General features: G+C 34.1%; 1 long non-coding RNA gene across 1 annotated transcript; it reads left to right on the top strand.

The window, feature by feature from the left end:
• The first annotated feature begins 9,141 nt into the window (after window positions 1–9,141).
• On the top strand, window positions 9,142–14,967 carry LOC123541535 (uncharacterized). Its single transcript, XR_008369695.1, has 3 exons — window positions 9,142–9,402; window positions 9,850–9,972; window positions 14,870–14,967. It is a non-coding gene; the product is annotated as an uncharacterized LOC123541535 (long non-coding RNA).
• The last annotated feature ends 240 nt before the right edge of the window (window positions 14,968–15,207 follow it).

Genomic DNA, 15,207 nt, shown 5'->3' with positions numbered 1-15,207 from the left:
CAACTGCTAATCATTTTTATTAATTCAATAATATATCACATCGTATGTGTATTGTGGTAGCATTGAATTTGGGTAGTTTGGGGGAAAGAAGAGCGAAACAAGAAATATCTTTAAAAATGATGGTCGGCGAATTGTAATAAGGAAAGAAGTTTATGAATTTTTCATCTAACATTTATCTTTCATCTAACATTTTTCAAATTGCAAAACTAAACACCGCACTTTAACAATTTAAATGGTTCCCTTTTAATTTTTCGCAAAGGTTTCGTAGGGTGGCAATTTTGTTTCGTTTATCCTTAGACGAATAATTACAGCAGTAGTTTGATGAAGATTCATGAAGCGGTTCATGAGAAGAGGTCATTAAACGTGTTTATATTTTTAGCTGAATTGGTCCCAATCCCCATTTGTAACAAAATAGCAGGAGACCTTACGATATTGTTACACATCGAGTTGATAAAAATCCATTACATTTTAGTGTTTAATGCGAAGAAAGGCATATCTACTTTTAGCTATAGTGGTCCCTAATAGGGCTCAAGTTCCTACATAAATAAATTTGGAAGAGGACCTTATAATGAATTTGGAAGAGGACCTTATAATGATGCTCCAGACCAAGTATGACAAAGATCCACCAAGCTGTTCATGAGACGCTGTATAAAGGCATTTCTAGTTTTAGCTCTAGCAGCCCCTAAAAGGGGTCAAATGTCCCAGCTGAACAAAGTTGGCTGCGGGCCTAATATAGATGCTACAAATCAAGTTTGATTAGAATACATGAGAAAAAATCAATTAAAGGATTTTTTATTTATTATTTTTATTTATTTCTAAAATAGGCCAACTGATCCCGCTTTAACAAATGCATATTCGCTATTCATGAATCTTTGGACAATGACGTCACACCTATAAAAAAGTGAAGGTCAAGCAAAACATACAATTGTAATTATTTCAATATTTCTGTTTCATAAGCAAAGTTTGATCGTAGTCATATCATATAGATAAACTGTATGCAGCGTACCTTCATTTCAGTGTAATGAGATTTAGTCATTATATAGCATATATATAATAAAACAGATTTCAACAGAGTTCAATATTTGCATACCATACTAAAGAAAAATATTCATATATAATAAATCAGTTAAATAATTTATAACAAATATATCAAAGCAAACAAGTACTCATTTTAATATGCAATCTGAATAAGTCACAAAAGCAAGAAACCTTTTCATATACAGACGACAATTATAACAAGGAAAATCTTTTAAAAAGCACTTCTCTACATAAAAGACTCTTACCACACACTTATTCATGTGATACGCAGACCGTATTCAGCTCTTTCTTTAATTTGATATATGTTGGTATTTGAACAGGTTTTTATCATATTTATTAAACTTACTTATCATTTTGAGATATATCAATATTCTTGCTAAATATACTGAGCCAAAGTTAGCTTTAAAACTGTGAACAGCGCCGTTTAGGATAAACGCTTTGTCTACACTTCACTCAGCGTAGCACAATCAACAGAGTGAAAGAAATTGACACTCTCGTCCAATCAGGCAGAGTGTTGCATAAATCTTCCATTTTGATAAATTATCTATAATGCGTTATCAAGTAGTCTGATTTGCAAAACTGAAGTCACGTGGCATAGGTAACGAAACGAATTTAGACGGCGTTCGCGAAAAAAGACAGTGACAGTGACGATGAAATCGAAAACAGAACATTACACAGATAAATTTCCCCTAGGTGTCAGAAAAATGCAAATGTAATGTATTGATGATTGCCGATATCTTTATTTCTCATTATTTCAAATACAGTCGTAAATGGGAACATGAAGACTTTTTTATTGCCGGGCCCGTGAAAAAAATGTTGTAAATTATTTTTATTGAACCGCCTCGGTAGCCTATTGGTAGAGCGTCCGTGAGAGGTCGTGGGTTCGATCCCCGGCCGTGTCATACCAAAGACGTAAAAAATGGTTACTAACAGCTTCCTCGCTTGGCGCTCAGAATTAAGAGGGTAGTGTCAGTATAATGTGACTGGGTGGGGTATCATGTCACGTGTCTACGGCGTGATATTCAGTGAGGCAGCACTATAAAGTTGGGCATTCACTGCTACAAGTAGACACCTGTGTTTATATGACTGAAAAATTGTTGAAAAAGACGTTAAACCCGAACACACACACAATAGATAGCTTTCAGAAACATAACGACAGTTTTACGTAATGATTTATTCAGTTTTTGGACAAACTTCAGGCGAAAAATCTTGGCATTATACTTTCCAATATAATCTTAGTGGGATACCCATATTAAACAAGTTTGCTAAATTTTAGCATCATATATTTGGTTATTGTACACAATCAGAGACTTTTAACAGTATCATGTCAAACTTTGTTTTATAAAGCATATATTCAAACGAACCTGGATTACTGGGAAAAACGTCTATAATAACACAACCAAAATTGTTATGACTACAAAAACGGGTCTGTAGCACTGTTTTTGGTAAGAATTTCAAGGTTTTGATCAAGATTTGAAATTAATGATAATTTAAGATTTGATAATCGTCTTTTCTCCAGAAGGCATGTTATATGTAAAATATGTCGACTGGTTTACATACTTATTATATAAATGAAATATTTCTGCAAAAAACTCATCAAGCGGTAGCTACCTTTACGCAAATACGCAGCTTGCGTAGTGAAAATCTGACAACCATACACAATTAATTGGCTAGTGTCATGCAACGGAGATGGCTTCATACACTGTCATTGCTTTACTTCATATTATGTTCTCCGGTTTTAGCGAACTCATCGGGACAAGCAAGTGCGTTTTCGTTATAATCCGAGTTTGTAATAAAAATAAAGCGGACCTGTTTCTTATAGACATTATTTGTATAGCAAACTGATTTATATGATTAATTGATTTAACGTGCATTGAAATTCACCAAAATTTGTATTTGTAGTTTTATAACAATTTAGGTACAGTTTTGCAATTTATCTCATATTAATAATAATCTGACCATGTGAAATATTACAGTCATACGCCGTTAGGAGGAAATTTCTATAAAAAATTATAATACAGTGTAAACAATTAATAAAATGTTGGTTTGAAATCGGAAAAAATACATTTTTAAGGCTAAAAGCTTTTGAATATGACTTTTGTGTAACACTGCAGACGTTTGTCTCGCATAATATTTACTTTATCTTGAGCTGAGCGCGAAACTATTGTAATGGTATATAAATAAAAAAAAAGATATAATAGCTTCACGCTCAGCCTTTGATATCATAGAAATATGTTATAATTGTACTTAAGTGTATGAAATCATCAACTATTATCCCATAGAAAATAAAATTCAATAGAAATCCATTCATTACACCTAGTTAAATCTTACGCTATTGACACCGGTACAAGTCATACGATATTACAGTATTTGACAATCAATTCACAGTGAGATTAAATATGCTTTCTATTTTAATTAGTGATTTAATATTTTCAATGCGTACTACGTAACTAAATTATATGTTTAATATTTCGAAAGACCATATACAACATTTTTAAAAATCATCAAAACAAGATTTCAGTTTATTTTATGTTTTTCGGTGGTTTATCGAAATATAACGGTGAATTATATCCTGATAAACTCACTGGCCACTCAGTGAAAATTATCAAATCTGATACCCGGATTAACGTCAAAAAGATTACCGAGCGTACTGAAAGCCGGAAACAATATGACGATGACGTCGTTAAAATGACGTCATCTTTGCGATGCTTCCTGATAAAATTTCCCGCAAATTTCGACATTTTATTGAAATAAACACAACAAAAGTAGAGTTTTAGACATAAAATAAACAGAAAAATTGTTGGTATCGATGTAATATCACGGTAATTTCACTCGTGAACACCAAAAGTTGTTATTTTCACTCGTGGCTGCGCCACTCTTGAAAATATCACTTTTGGTGCCCACTCGGTGAAATTATAACGTGATATTACACCGAAACCAACAATTATCCTCTATGTAATACTTGGTTTTAGATGTCGTTTAGATAATATTATATCAACAATCCCGCTACATGTATATACTTGTTTTATGATTCAGTATTGTTGGTACGAAATCTGCCCAATGCTAATGTTAAAGCCTGAAATTTTCATAGTTTCGCACTTCGCCGTTGTGATCTCGTGCTTCGTCTTTCACGCTTCTTTGTCATGGGAAGGCGATACCCGAAGCGCGAGATACAAATGACAAAGCACGAACATAGTAAAATAATACATTTTATATAAAAAATTTAGAACGAGTAAGGTTTTCGTGCAATGTTTAGCTTCAAATACACGCCAAAATGCACCATTTGTGGTCTCAGATGAAAAAAATCATGGTGAGGATACCAAGACCCCTACGCATTACCTCTGTGTACTATGAAGAATGCCCTGGACATCCTGAACTGTATATATCAAATACAAACTGTGAACTATTTAAAGATAGTCTTTATATTCCTGGCAAAATTTTTATTGAATTGTTTGCCAATAGAAATCAAAACCTAATTTTCATTGCCATGTTTTAAATTTAACTGTATAAAAATTTATCGATGGATGAACGGATTTTAATGTTAACTCCATTTCATATCTCTTGTTTTATGCATGTATAATTTCTTTGATTTCTGTTACATATTTGTTACTATATATATACTATGTTTATTTCCGTCTCTTCTATATATGTATAAATCATAATAAAATACAATAAAACCATTCCTAAAACATAGTATATAGCCGCGTTTTATGAAATAGATACAAGAGACTGTAATAAGTGCACCCAGCACAATTACAAATGTACTCTTAAAACAGCACTTAACATAGAATTTTAACATGGAAACATTCGCAAGCACTTACAGAAGTCAAATGGTAATGCATACTTATATTAAGTTTGAAGCCACTGGCTTCCATGTTAATCCTATGCAATAAGAAATTTACATAGAAAAAATACATATGACGCTGTAAAATATTAAGGCAGGTTTTGGCAGACAACCTTATCATATTTAGATTAGTAAACAGGAATACCAGCTTATCATGTTTTGTAAAATTACTATCAATGCTTACAGCTTTGTTAAACTGTTTACTATGATCAAAATACTCTTCATTCTAATCCAAAGAGGGCCCTCAAAGAAGAATAGATTAGCTAAATGGGACCGCTATAAATTAAGAATTTTCTGACTTAATTACTTACTTACGTAAGTGACCAACACAGTTTAAATGACCAACACAGATCAAGGCATTGCCCTTTTCGCCGACACACTAACCCAGCATTTATTAAGAGTGCATTTATCTTTAGTTTTGATAGTTTAGGATATGAAAGTATTATTATTTAAAACAACAATTTCCAAATGCATTTAAAATACCCATGACTGCTTTCATTTCACTCATCCCTTTATTCAGAATGATTTTTACATGACCTTTCAGGCACAACATGTCCTTTGTTTGAAAGAGCCATGTACGTTTTTCTTTTGGTTGAAAATACTAGTATACTGCGGTAAATGTAGCAGTTTTGTGTATCAGTTTCCATGCTTCTACCTTTAAGATGTTATGCTATATTGTACATGTTCGTGATTTGGGACTCTAGATAGTATAGTTTGCTATTAAATAATGATCAGTTTCAAAAAGGAAAAGTGTCGAAAACTGGTAAAAAAGACTTTCTAAGTGTGGGATTCGAACCCATAACCTCATCTTTTTTTGTTAATATCATTTGCGATTTGTCTCGGGCAGGGAATAACGATTTGTATGCAAATTGAGAACTGCGTGTCATTGCGGAGTTCTTGCCTCTACATAATAAAACCTGAAATATTACTTTGAAAATATCCGTAAATGTCTTTTTTCTAAAAACAAATCGAGTTTCACTAGCCTATTAAAGAGAAAAAGTGCAAATAAAAACGAATGCTATGTCACTGTTTTTCTTCCTGGTTTGGGGTCATGTGTTTGCCTCAGATCTATGTTATTCATATTAATCACCTCTATTACTATATTTTTTTCGTCTTAAATTTAAGAGATTTTACCTTCATTCGTAAGCAGGTAGTGAAACATTATCCGTACGGGTCATGGGGTTTATGTCCTACTCTGCAGTCTCATTTTTTTACTATTTTGTAATACTTTTTCTTTTTGAAAAATAACCATGATTAAATAGCAACTGGCACTATCTAAAGCTTTAATCATTATAATTTATACAATGTACTCATTATAATAATATAACATTTCAAAGGTAGGAGCGCAAAAAAAGTGAAAAACATATGAACTTAACTCCGATCGGACGTTGTCTGTTTATTTTTAGTGTGCTCGGATACGGGTGATTTCCTTAAGCAGAATCATTCTTTAGTTATAGGAACCACTTATATGTTTTGATTCTTAATTACTATTTTAATGTACTTACAATCACATTCAGTAATAACTGTCTTTGGAACGATAGTATTCTTCTGCAAAGGGTAGAATGTTCGTTCACAATATTGCGTCTGTAAATCGGTTCTTTGATTTAGGGCGGAATTGAAGGAGAAATTGTCTGCTTAGCAATTTAGTTAAAACATAAGTTGGGACTATAGTATACAATATTCACTTAATATCGAAGTTCAACCGCTTTTGTAAGTAATGCTTTTGATTGAAATAAAAAGTTGATATAACCAGATACATTTTTTTGTGATATATTGTGTTTCTGCATCATGTATCTGGCTTGTTCTTCGATCGTTTTATGTCTTCTTAAAACAATAATTTTAATGTAAACATTTGACATAGGCAACTTTAGTTGAATTTTGAAAGGATTGACGTACCGCTTACAACAGAATATAGAAAATTTTTCCGATTGCTGACCGCCTCTGTGCTTGGGTGGTTTAGGGTCGCTGATTAAAATCACCGTAAGCTCTGGCATTGGTTCGAGTCCTGCTCCCGACCATGTCTCTTTTTGTAAGAAAGCTGTCAGTTTCTTACGGAGTATGGGAGACTATTACTGGATGTTCCAGGAACTATTGTTGAGGGAAACTGACCGCCTGACATAACTGAATACTAAAAACGAGCATTAAACCCGTCAAATCAAATCAAATTCCTCGACTGACTTTACTCATATACACGTTATGCAACAAGTGATTCCGCATATATTAGTTTAATAGCTAGTTCCTCGTTTCAACCATACACATGCACCCGTTTAGTTATACACTTGTACCTCATTTAGTCTTTACACTAATTCCCGTTTTGTTGAAAAACACAATTCCACATTTCGTCTATACACAAAACACCCGGTTTGTTATACACTCACCTCAGTTGGTTTAAACACAAATGCCCCGTTTTGAATGTGAAAAATCTCATTGCTTAATTATTGAAGATAGCTAATATAAAGCCTCGGATAATTTAAAGATGATAAGAATAAGAGTTGATAGAAATATGATAACTGTAGGTGCAGTAATAAAGAAGTTCCCACTTAGTAGGTTTATAACTTACATCCCCGATTGGTATCGTTTACATGTATGTGTGTGCGTGTGTGTGTTAGGAGGGGGATGGGTGCAGACACTATGTTCCAGATGTTCCAGATTGACTTGCTGTTCTAGGTGAAAACAGAAATGAGACCAAAGCCAACAGAAACATCCCTGTACATGAAGTTATCATGTAACAACCATAACGGTAACATCTGCACTAAAGGTAACACCATGCACTAAGAGTAACAATTTTTGACACCCACAGCAACCTGCACTAAAGATAACTTTGTCAGTGACACCAAAGGCAACAATCTCCGACACCAATTAAAACATATTTCACACATACACTGAAATTAACGGGTATCAGCACTAAGGGTAACTGGCACTTACCGCAACAACTACAGTTATTGCTACCATCACGTGTAAAAACCTCACCACCAAGTCTTTGCGTTGTTTTACCCGTGTATGCGGTTGTTTCGGGTCTGGGGTGGTGATATGCCTCATGTCTGTGACTTCCCTGTTGCGGACCGTTTTCGTTGTACCTTCAAGGTTCATTTTGGAAATTATACCCGACAGACCCATAATATTTATATACGGAGTTGTTCAGAATAAGTAGAAAATACTTTCTATAGAGGTCACCTTGTTTGGTAATAGGTATTTAGTCTTACAAAACATATACTTCAACTGTCCGCATTATATTTTGTACAAAATATCAAACTTCTTTTTCAAACTTCTTTTTCAAACATATTTTTTTCTCTAAGTTTGTTCTTGTTATGTGTCTTACATAAATATCAAGGTACACCGGGAAATAAAAAATAGTTTACTCTTATATTTGTTGAAATACTTCAGTTTTTGTCAATTTGACTGCTCTACTTTCACTTTCATTTTGCAATGTTTGCATTTTTATATGTACATGGTTTATATTTGTTGAAATACTGCAGTTTTTGTCAATTTGGCAGCTCTACTTTCACTTTCATTTTGCAATGTTTGCATTTTATAGGTACATGGTTTGTAACACTTTCAACTCCTGGAGTACCTGGACAAATATGTTAAAAGCACAATGATAATAGAAGTAATGACAAAATACTTTTGAAAAAGAAGTTTGATATCTAACAGTCAAAGCACATGTGATATAAGACAAAATGTGTTGTCTGTAAGGGAATATCTTAAAAGTTTCTTCTGCTTATTATGAACAATTTGGTGTATTCTTTATGATAGACCAAGGCCTATGTGACGTAAACAACTAAAACAAAAATTCACCCGAGGGGTAGTTTCAAAAGACTTTACATGTACCGTAAATGTATACAACATGTAAACAACTTACAAAGTACGTGATATATGCATGTAGTTCAATCACACCTTGATCACCTAGACGTATAACTTACCTAAGAATAACATTTTGTTTAATTTCTAGCAAGGTCAGTGTTTCAGTTAATGAAAAACCGGCTGAAAAATACTCTCGGACATGTGAGTCTACTTCGTTTTCCATGTTTACGCATGCAAAACCGGAAGGCTAAAGTGCGATATTAAAATACTGTGTTTTCGTATTTTCGCCTTCGCGGTCAGCAGGGCGAAAACGCGAAAACGCGATACTTTCACACGAAAACACGAAGGAAAAATATCGCGTTTTCGCGCAATCAATATCGTGTTTTCGCGTTTTCGCCCTACTATCCACGAAGGCGAAAAAACGAAAAGACGATGTTAGATCAAGGGCGATAACGCGAAAACACGATATTAACAACGCGAAAACGCGATATTTTTGCTTCGTGTTTTCGTGTGAAAGTATCGCGTTTTCGCGTAAAAATATCGCGTTTTCGCGATTTCGCCCCTAGGACGACAACGCGAAACTGCGATGGCCCCAACGGAACACCGTACATATGGAAGTAATTGGAATAAATTCGGAAGTTTACATGACTGCTGTCAAAAGGCCTCCCTCGTGTTTACATATTTTGACAGGTCGAGTTGTTCTTGGACTAGGAACAATGGTAAGTGCAAAGTTATATAGATTTATATAAATTAATTAGTTTTGCAACGAGTTCAAAGTAAGGTTGATAATCAGTCGACTCTATTTTAAGATCTGGGAATGATTTGCCTATTTTTTGGCGGAGAACATAGCATATGCATGCTTGTATCACTGTCACCATAGATTACCATTAGATCCACTGGTAGATCTGGATGCAGGATTAACGCATTGTTTCATAGATAGTGAATCAATCAGAATAGACAGAATAGATCATTGTCATAGAAAAAAAACGTTGATGTACTTTTTGCATTCGAATTGACATAATTTGAACATAGACTCTGCATTTATGCCATAAACATGTCTGATTGGACGTGCTGAATCATCCGGCAAATAGCATCAAGATTTCTAAAGTAACATTAATTAGAATCAAGGTCTACTATGCATTTAATCCGTCTTGTGTTTGTTTCAGATGAATGAATATCTGCACCATGGAACCAGTGTCATTTGCAAACTGTTTGAACCTGTGCTGGGCGTGCACATTGACATTTCTTATTCAACAGGAATACATGATGTCGACCAACAGTACAGCTAGGTAAATGTCAATATTCTATATATATTCTACAATAATTTCGTAAAAAAATGAACAATGTCTGTAAGTAAGCCAAAGAAAGGACACCTCTGCATAGCTGACAAGGTCAAGAGTCTGAATGAAGCATGATCATGCACCAAAATATCAACAAATTTATACATTTATACAATGGAATGAAATAACATACAGTAGGCCTATATTACACCAAGACGTGATTAATAAATAGTATTATAATTATTTATTTTACATGGCATGCATGAATTGTTCAACTTCATTTGTACTTCAAAGTTGTGCTGTAGACCTACAGAATCAGCATAAAGAAATGAAGCTACATGAGTAGTGTTAAGATAAATAAATCCACACTTGTCAAGATTCCGTATAATGCTGATTTCCTTATACCGGTGGTTTTTTAAAAATAATGAAGCTTTTTCTTCTCTTTCACCTTACTTTAATTCAGTTCAGTTTTAGAATGTGTTTTGGGGCAAATCATATTCAAATCAATGTATTTAAGAAATTTGTGCAATTTCAGCTGAATGGCTCAAGCATTTTTAAAGTTATGTTAAATTATATAGCTAATTTTGTTTCCTCTGCACCAAAAGTGTGACATTTTGCATGAAGGATAGTTTTCAACTGTGTTTTACTTTTTCAAACCAAGCTTAATTGTTACAGCTTTGGCTTTTTTATGTAATCTAAACTCTGCACATTTAAAACAAAATACTTCTTTTCATTAACTTCATCTTATTTTTACCAATAGTTCATGTCTTGTGATGGAAGCCCCTTTATAAAAAAAAACAGTGATAAATTTAAATGTTGAACACTACAATTTCATAACCCCATTACTTTTCTTAAGTCCTTATGTTTATCTAAGATCCTTTCAGCTGTGAAGACATCTTATGATTTTATTGTTTTATAAATCAACTTTCTCAGAATCTTCATAATTATATGTCTATACACCCAAAAATGTCCCTTGTAAGTATTCTTTAAATAAAATGGGTTTTTACTTTATTTCCCTCTAAATGGAAGTGTCAATGGATACAAAAGCAGCTTTCAACTTCACATATTAAGCCAAAATGATGTCCCCTGTGCACCATTTTTTGATATTCATCAATTATCATAGCATTTTTACTGTAATATGTTGTGACAGTTCTATATTCTTAGCAGTGTGTAAGTTATATGCAGGCATTACTTGATAATTAAGCATTATATAAGAATCCCAGGACAATTTAAATTTTATTTTTTGCAGTTTTCCCAAGTTGGCAATTTTCAGGTTTAAAAGTGGAAACATCAATTTTATTGCTTCTTAAGCTCTTAAGTTTACCTACATATGTAAATATTCAGTAGTGAGTATTGTTTAGTTGAAAGAATTTTACTATGAACATATTCCATGAATACATATTTTGCTGCAATTTGTCCCTTGTGCATCTTCTTAAAATTAGTAGCATTATAAAGTATGTATAAATTTTACCATTCCATTTTACCATGCATGGCATTTTGTCATTTTTAGCTCATCTGATTTTTTGAAAAAAAAATGACGAGTTATTGTCATCACTTGATCGGTGTCGGTGTCGGCGTAAGCGTCTGCGTCGGCGTTGCCTGGTTAAGTTTTATGTTTAGGTCAACTTTTCTCCTAAACTATCAAAGCTATTGCTTTGAAACTTGGAACGTTTGTTTACGATCATAAGCTGACCCTGTACAGCAAGAAACATAACTCCATCCTGCTTTTTGCAAGATTTATGGCCCCTTTTGTACTTAGAAAATATTAGATTTCTTGGTTAAGTTTTATGTTTAGGTCAACTTTTCTCCTAAACTATCAAAGCTATTGCTTTGAAACTTGCAACACTTGTTCACCATCATAAGCTGACCCTGTAAATCAAGAAACATAACTCCATCCTGCTTTTTGCAAGAAGTATTGCCCTTTTTGGACTTAGAAAATCAGTTTTCTTGGTTAAGTTTTATGTTTAGGTCAGCTTTTCTCCTAAACTATCAAAGCTATTGCTTTGAAACTTGCAACACTTGCTCACCATCATAAGCTGACCCTGTACATCAAGAAACATAACTCCATCCTGCTTTTTGCAAGATTTATAGCCCCTTTTGGACTTAGAAATTATCAGATTTCTTGATTAAGTTTTATGTTTAGGTCAACTTTTTCTCTTAAACTATCAAAGCTATTGCTTTGAAACTTGCAACACTTGCTCACCATCATAAGCTGACCCTGTACAGCAAGAAACATAACTCCATACTGCGTTTTGCAATAATTATGTCTCCCCCCAGGAGACATATTGTTTTTGCCCTGTCCGTCCGTCCGTCCTTCCGTCTGTCCGTCCGTCCGTACGTCACACTTCATTTCCGAGCAATAACTGGAGAACCATTTGACCTAGAACCTTCAAACTTCATAGGGTTGTAGGGCTGCTAGAGTATACGACCCCTATTGTTTTTGGGGTCACTCCGTCAAAGGTCAAGGTCACAGGGGCCTGAACATTGAAAACCATTTCCGATCAATAACTAGAGAACCACTTGACCCAGAATGTTGAAACTTCATACGATGATTGGTCATGAAGAGTAGATGACCCCTATTGATTTTGGGGTCACTCCGTCAATAGTCAAGGTCAAAGGGCCTAAACATTGAAAACCGTTTCCGATCAATAACTAGAGAACCACTTGACCCAGAATGTTGAAACTTCATAGGATGATTGGCCATAAAGAGTAGATGACCCGTATTGATTTTGGGGTCACTCCATCAAAGGTCAAGGTCACAGGGGCCTGAACATGGAAAACCATTTCTGATCAATAACTAGAGAACCACTTGACCCAGAATGTTGAAACTTCATAGGATGATTGTACATGCAAAGTAGATGACTCCTATCGATTTTGGGGTCACTCCATTAAAGGTCAAGGTCACAGGGGCCTGAACATTGAAAACTATTTCCGGTCAGTAACTTGAGAACCACTTGATCCAGAATGTTGAAACTTAATAGGATGATTGGTCATGCAGAGTAGATGACCCCTAACGATTTTGGGGTCACTTTGTGAAAGGTCAAGGTCACAGGGGCCTGAACATTGAAAACCATTTCCGGTCAGTAACTTGAGAACCACTTGACCCAGAATGATGAAACTTCATAGGATGATTGGTCATGCAGGGTAGATGACCCCTAACGATTTTAGGGTCACTCTGTTAAAGGTCAAGGCCACAGGGGCCTGAACATGGAAAACCATTTCCAATCAATAACTTGAGAACCTCTCGACCCAGAACGTTGAAACTTAATAGGATGATTGTTCATGCAGAGTAAATGACCCCTATTGTTTTTGGGGTCACTCCGTTAAAGGTCAAGGTCACAGGGGCGTGAACATTGATAACCAGTTCCGATCAATAACTTGAGAACCACTTGACCCAGAATGTTGAAACTTCAGGATGATTGAACATGCAGAGTAGATGACCCTATTGATTTTGGGGTCATTACTATTAAAAGTCAAGGTCACAGTGGCCTATTCATGTAAAATGATTTTTGGAAATAACTTGAGAACCACTTGACCTACAATGTTGAAACTTAATAGGATGATTGGACATGCAGAGTAGATGACCCCTATTTATTTTGAGGTCACTTGATCAAAGATCAAGGTCACAGTAGCCTGAACAGTGACTTGAGAACCACTAGGCCAGAGTGTCGAATTTAGCGGGATGACTGGACATGCCAAGTAGATGATCCCTATTGCAGCCAACCATCAGTGTCTCTTTGATCTTCGCTCCTGACCCCTATTGACTTCTTGCATATAGGACTTTGCATTGGGGGAGACATGCGCTTTTTTACAAAAGCATTTTCTAGTTATTGCCCCTTTTGGACTTAGAAAATCAGTTTTCTTGGTTGAATATTATGTCTAAGTCAGCTTTTCTCATAAATTATCAAAGCTATTGCTTTAAAACTTGCGACAGTTTTTCACTATCATAAGCGGATGCTGTACATCAAGAAACATAACTCTATCCTGCTTTTTGCAAGAATGATGACCCTTTTTAGATTTAGAAAATCATGGGTAGGACAATATTTCTATTATACAAAAAAATCAGATGAGCGTCAGCACCCGCAAGGCGGTGCTCTTGTTCTGCTCTGAATAAGCAGTGCATGTAAACTAAATGATTTCAGTGTGTTAGTTGTGTTTAAAGTCACTTATTTTTCATTTAAAGCATTACATGCTTTTGAATTTTAAATGTTTGTGTTGTAAAAATTTTTCCCAGCTTTGTAGTTATTAGGGTGGAATAAACAAATTTGTTCAATAGACTTTTGTCTTAAGAATGATCACCATTAATCTTGTTTTGAACAGAAACTAATAATGTTTTAGTATGTGTCCCTATGCTCTTTTTAAAAGTCAGTTTTGATTTTGAAAATTTTAGAAATTAAAATAACCAGACATTTTGAAATTGGAATGTATTTAAAACCTTCAAATGTGAGAAAAAATAGGTCTTATAATAAATGTTATTATTTTTCATTTCACAACAACTTTTCTAGGTAAATTTTATTTTATGTCAGATTTGTGCAAAAAGAGTGATTTAAAGACCAAAGTCCCAGACATTTTTAAATAAGTTTCAAACTATACACAAACACCTATTCATATTGTTGAAAAAAATTTAAACTGTTATACATATTTCCTTGTCATAAAGCACTGCACATTTATCACCCATCTTACTGGAAATTCTCTGAAACTTATGAACTGAAGGTGTTAAAAACATTATCTGATTGGAATTTCTCAACACTTTCCTAAAGTTGTATATTTCCTTGAAATTTAAATTTTTTTGCTATAGGTTTGAATTGCCAACCCCTATGTCACACTTTTGCTTCATTATTTTGAAAACCACCAATATATTTCCTCATACCGGTACTTTTTTTGTACTATACTGTACTTATTTCAGATGAAGAAATAAATTTATCCGAAGAAATAATGGGACAATGTCAATGCTAAAATTGCCAAAAGAAGACTGCCATATTTACACACCATTTTATACAGGTAGGTGTTTAAAAGTGTTTTGAAAATAGATATGTCATTCAGCACTTATTTTACAAACTATAGTAATTGATTTTAGAATTATGTACATTGTACTTCTAAATTGTTTTTAATGTGAAGTGTCAGCAATGGAAATTTATAGAGAAATCACAGTTAATTGTGAAAGAAAAATTTATGTATATATAAATGTACGTGTTGGGCTTTTATTTTATTTAAACATATGAATGGAGAACAAAAAGCCCTCAA

Source organism: Mercenaria mercenaria, unplaced genomic scaffold (genome assembly GCF_021730395.1).
Source record: "Mercenaria mercenaria strain notata unplaced genomic scaffold, MADL_Memer_1 contig_742, whole genome shotgun sequence".
Classification (NCBI taxonomy): domain Eukaryota; kingdom Metazoa; phylum Mollusca; class Bivalvia; order Venerida; family Veneridae; genus Mercenaria; species Mercenaria mercenaria.
The sequence above is the reverse complement of the archived record's forward strand: the minus strand, read 5'-3'. Positions and strand labels throughout refer to the sequence as shown.